Source organism: Leiobunum rupestre, chromosome 11 (genome assembly GCF_980474605.1).
Source record: "Leiobunum rupestre chromosome 11, qqLeiRupe1.1.hap1, whole genome shotgun sequence".
Taxonomy (NCBI): Eukaryota; Metazoa; Arthropoda; class Arachnida; order Opiliones; family Sclerosomatidae; genus Leiobunum; species Leiobunum rupestre.
This window is the reverse complement of record NC_143394.1, coordinates 42,690,664-42,696,663: the sequence shown is the minus strand read 5'-3', so window position 1 is coordinate 42,696,663 and position 6,000 is coordinate 42,690,664. Positions and strand designations below refer to the sequence as shown.

At 36.0% G+C, this 6,000-nt stretch overlaps 1 protein-coding gene across 1 annotated transcript in view; it reads left to right on the top strand.

Moving 5' to 3' along the window:
- Positions 1–3,921: 3,921 nt before the first annotated feature.
- The window catches only part of bbg (PDZ domain-containing protein big bang), a 99,151-nt gene continuing 97,072 nt past the window's right edge, over positions 3,922–6,000 (top strand). Inside the window, exon 1 of the mRNA XM_090164224.1 lies at positions 3,922–3,982. The gene's annotated coding sequence lies outside the window, so the exon portion shown is untranslated. The remainder of the gene's footprint in view (positions 3,983–6,000) is intronic.

Genomic DNA, 6,000 nt, shown 5'->3' with positions numbered 1-6,000 from the left:
CATATATTAATAAAAAAGCCTTTAGTAATGATGCCATATATTAATAAAAAAAACCTTAAGTAAAGATGCCATATATTAATAAAAAAAGATCTAAAATAAAGATGCCATATATTAATAGAAAAGATCTAAAATAAAGATGCCATATATTAATAAAAAAAGATAAAATAAAGATGCCATATAATAATAAAAAAAGATCAAAAATAAAGATATTATACATTGATAAAAAATAAAAATCCTAAAATAAAGAATAGTATCCTTATTTTAGAATTAAGAAAAATAAATTAATTAATTAAAATAAATTTAAATACGTTAAATTTAAATAGCATATATTAACAAAAATAAATTCATTAAATAAACATACCATATCAAGATCCCTTAAATGAAAAAGCTACATGATAAAAAACTAACAAAAAGATAACAGCTAAATGTTGAATAACGATTAAATAAAAAAAAACCATCACTTAAGCCCACAATTTATTAAATTTGAACCATAAATCATCTACATTAAATGTACATTAAATACGAGAAACTGAATGTTAAACTGCCAATTTTCTTAGATACAAAATATAATGGAATCTAATCTTTCGAAACTATGTAAAATAGCGATTGGAAAAATATCCTGGTTCGTAGTTCATCCTATTATGTAATTCGAGGAGTAGTATCGGGGGAAATCGGAAGAAAAAACCTCAATTGCGAATGAGAATAAGAATGGGATAACGGGGCTGGAGCCGATCTGTCTGTTCCATTGTCAGCAGTTGAAGTTCAGCCGAATATTTTTGCTATTGAAAATTGTTATCAATGCAATTTCGAGGGCTCCCTATACAATCTAGTTTTATTTCATTTATTCCCCGTTACAAAGACGAAATGTTATTTTCAAGCCGTTCATACACATTTTTCACGTAAATTTGGACAAAATTTAAAAATATATTTAATTTTCGCCACAATAAAATCAAATAATTTTTCGAATAAAATCTGGAATATAGTTTTACACATTTATTCCCCGTTACAAAGACGAAATGATATTTCCAAGCCATTCATACACATTTTTCACGTAAATTTTGAGAAAATTTATAAATATATTTATTTTTAGCCACAATAAAATCAAATAATTTTTCGAATAAAATCGGGAATATATTTTTAGACATTTATTCCATGTTACGAAGACGAAATGATATTTTCAAACCTTTTATACATATTTTTCAAGTAAATTTTGAGAAAATTTAAAAATATATTTATATTTAACCACAAAAACATCAAATAATTTTTCGAATAAAATCTGGAATATATTTTTACAAATATTTTTTTTAATTTTAATTTAATTTCATTGTCCAATATTTGAAAGGGAGCGTAACATAGTGAAAATTATTTTTACAAAAAAATTAATTAAACTTTTTGTTCTAACCGTAAATTGCCTCGAGCCTAGCAATAATTCGTAAAAGAAAACATTCACCCCCCCTTTGCTATAAGTACAATTAGAATAAAACCAATTTGCGTTTTGGGCCATATCGTAACCCAGTTCGCGTGATAATTACCGGTTTCGGGTAATAGAAAAAGGTTTCCTATTTTCTGACGACACAAAACGAACCTTAGATTAAGAATCCTTTTGTGTAATAAACAGAAACCTCTTTCGTTTGGTTGGTGGTAAACGTAATCAGTATTGACGAAGACTTACACGTGGAAAACCTTCAAGTGATTCTTCGCGAAAACCCTCCAGAAACGTAGTTCTTCCTGGATTGGTACACGAGCCTCGTCGCCTCTGTTAAGCCCAAAAATGTAACCACACCCTCGGCAGGGGAACCCAATAAATCTTGCCCTCTTCTTAATAATGCTCAAATCGGAAACAAGAATGCGCGGCTCGAATGGTTTCCTTACCTCCCTCGTTGTTAGGTCACCATTTTATGGTCAATGGGGATAGGAATTGTAGGATCAGGTTCGCGTGGGTAAGGACCCAACTATTATGATTTTTGAGATAGCTTTGAACGGGCAAAGGCGCCACTAATTCAGGTTATAGGATCGCTATGTGTGTTTACGGAACAAAAGCTATTTTGCGTTAGAGAATAGCAATGGGTGGTCGTGGGCCCAACGATTTTGGATTCTAGGATAGCTTTAGGTGGAAGATTCCCAACTATAAAAGATTCTAGCATCGATTTCAGTGAGAGTTGGCCCAAATATTTCGCATTCTACGATCTATTGAGGTAGGCAAGGAAAAACCTGATATCGATTCTAGGATCGCTTTGGGTGGGTGATGGTCTAACTATTTAGGTTTCTAGGATAGCGTTGGGTGGGCGAGTTTCATCTCTAAATTATTTTAGGACCGCTCACTTTGGGTGATTGACGCCCAATTTTTTATGATTATAGGATCGCAGTGGGTGGATGAGGCTCATCTATCTATGATCGCATTGCGTGGACGGGGCGCATCTATCTAGGATTTTAGGATTTCATTGGGTGGGCGAGACTCATCGATCTAGGATTATATGATCGCATTGGGTGGATGAGGCTCATCTATCTATGATCGCATTGCGTGGACGGGGCGCATCTATCTAGGATTTTAGGATTGCATTGGGTGGGCGAGACTCATCGATCTAGGATTATATGATCGCATTGGGTGGATGAGGCTCATCTATCTATGATCGCATTGCGTGGACGGGGCGCATCTATCTAGGATTTTAGGATCGCATTGTGGGACGAGTATCATCGATCTAGGATTATATTATCGCATTGAGTGGGCGAAACGCATCGATATAGGATCGTTTGAGTGGGTGAGTATCACCTGTATAGGATTCTAGGATCGCTTTAAGTGGGCGAGGCTCATCTATATAGGATTCTAGGATCCCTTTGAGTGGACGAAGCTCATCTATATAGGATTCTAGGATCCCTTTGAGTGGGCGAGGCTCATCTATTTATAATTCTCGGATCGCAAGCTCCAACTATTTATCATTCTAGGATCGCATTGGGTGGGCGTTGGTTGAACTATTTTGTATTCTACAATCTAATTAGTAATGCACGGAAAATCAAATTTAGATCGCTTGGCTAGGTCTGGATCTTTCAATTATTTAATTTAGTGTCGACGCCGGCGACAGGCAATGCATTTACCTAAACATTGTCCTTTTATCAGAAATGTAAGAGACAGACTTTGTTTATCCACGTTATCAGTCACCAGCAATCAGCGCAACGTGGAAGCGAAATTTTATAAAAGGAATTTCCACTGACGCAAGAAGGAGTCGCGAACGAGCGATCACTCTAATAAACACGCTGGAACGACGTCTCTCCGCAAACCGTACCCAACCGTCGTCGATTCTTTAACTATCGAGTGACGGTGAATCCCGACTATATCAGCGCTCGGGAACTTGGAAGGGGAAAGAGCTAGGCGACGTCACCGCCTCGGGTCTGTTCATTAAAATACCGGTATCTACGCGAGTATATTCTCCTCCAAGCGGCAGAGACGGCACTCAGAGACGAAGCCGAAACCAAGCCGAAGCTAAGTCACAGTCAAGCCAAATGACTGATTAAAAGTAAGTATAGGTAGTTCCTCGCTTTTTTGCCTCTCTCTCTCTCTCTCTCTCTCGCTCAGTAAGGATAATCTATTCAGGTTTTTCTACCTTTTTGGTCGGCCGTTAGTTGAAAGCGGAATGCTATTGCTTCTTGTCTCTGACCGGTTGGCCAAGTCTTGACGTCTCCTTGGATTCGGCGCGCACTGCTAACGCGTTTTTTGCTACAACCCGCTCTTTAAAACTCTCGGATTTAAAAAAAATACGAAACTAGTCGCGATTTTCGACCAAATAATTCCGTTTTTTCTCGTGGCACTTTTGGGATTTTAGCGGTGTTAAAATACTCATAACGTTCGTCAAGACGAAGGGAATACGAAAATTGGTGAACGCGTGTTCTTATCGGCTTAAAAGGCGCCAAAAAAACAGAAGCGCATTTGCTGCGTTCAGAATTTCTTCAAATATTTGCACCTGACGCGAAGAAACTGCGATCGCAGGTGAGTTAGGCTTACGGGTTGACCCGTCTTTTCATTAAGTACGCTCTCTCTTCTATATTTCGTCTTTGATAACCGTACACGTGTTTGACATAAAATAATTACGGGATATAAATAGTTCACTTCCGATATTAAAAAACTCAATATAAACGTTTTTAGGTGTATTTGAATCACATTTATGAATTTACTATTAATTATACAATTTAAATCAACTTTTGAGTATTTCTTAAATTTGTTTTGTGAAATATTTATTTTCTGTTTACCATTTAGGGATAACTATTTCGCCGAACTAAATACTAAAACACTATCCAAATTTAAAAATTAATAATTGTGCATACATAAAATATTGAGCCCCAGTTAACAATTGAAATACTGAATTTATAACCAGTTAACAATTGAAATACTGAATTTAGAACCAGTTAACAATTGAAATACGCACTTTAGACCGTGTAAGCAACTGAAATACAGAATTTTTAGACCCTGTTAACAACTGAAATACAGAATTTAGACCTTGTTACCAATTAAAATACTGACTTTGGACCCTGTTAACTATTGAAATACCGAATTTAGAACCAGTTAACAATTGAAATACTGAATTTAGAACCAGTTAACAATTGAAATACCGAATTTAGAACCAGTTAACAATTGAAATACTGAATTTAGAACCAGTTAACAATTGAAATACCGAATTTAGAACCAGTTAACAATTGAAATACCGAATTTAGAACCAGTTAACAATTGAAATATTGAATTTAGAACCAGTTAACAATTGAAATACTGAATTTTTAGACCCTGTTAACAACTGAAATACAGAAATTAGACCTTGTTACCAATTAAAATACTGACTTTGGACTCTGTTAACTATTGAAATACCGAATTTAGACCTTGTTAACAATTGAACTACCGAATTTATATCGAAATTTAAGAATTCCTGTCGTATCCCAACAATAACCACAAGTAAAATATTACCTCGGCAAATGTGGAAAAAATTTAAATACAAAACACGAAATTATAAATGATAAAAACCGTAATTAAAATCGTAACGTCCCAGCCTCCACAATGGGGCACCTTTTGGGGTATGAGAATGTGGCCTGTGTTAGCCCCTTAATAATAGAAAAAACAATGGATCGTTAGACAGAATGGGAAGTCGAACGAAAAGTGCAGGCATACGCTCTTCTGTATCTCGGTTAGAGGGCAAAATGTGGACCGCCGAACGGGATCGGCGTCCCTTTCAAATTATTATACTGCTGATATCTCGCAGACAAACACAATCGTAGATTTATATCATCAAATTCTAATTCGTAGGATCGAGATTGATAGAAAATTTTCACCGATGTGATATTCCTAACTATCTCTAGGTGTAGTATTTTGCTAGATCACAATGATGACATCTTTGTACATTAACTAATAAATAGAGCGGTGAAATGAGCTAGGGGTCACCACGCGAAGATACGGGGTCAGTCTTAAAATATGAAATGAAGGAAATCTTATAGCGCGAACTAGTTACAATATCGCGTTTCTTTTAAAATAAGTAAAAGATAATCGTAATTGAAGTTTAAAAAAAGAGCCTTAGGCCTTGGCCTGTTTACGCGATGTCGAAAAAACCAGGTCAATTAGAAAAGAATGTCGATTTAAAACCCCAATTTTCATTGGCGTCCCAGCCTACGTCAACCGCTCTCCAACGTCCAATCGGATTAGAAATGACACTAGCTTTTGACGTTTTTAAGGAAAATATTGACAATTCTAAATCATTACTTAACAACGTTTCTAAAGATTTTAAACTTTGAAACATATATTAAAGGAATTCTTACACACCGAGATAGTTACACACTATTGGTTACGCGCAATTTAATCAAAACTCATCACGTTTTTATGGTCAGGGAGGGGGCGTGGCTAGTGTGTAATATTCGAGACACGGGCGGAGTGTCTTCGTGTGACCATGAAACGCTGGAAAGGGGCCCGTATAAGTCAAGGTTAATGAAAATACGGGGCAAGCGTGGCCGGTTCCCCAACCAGCGCCC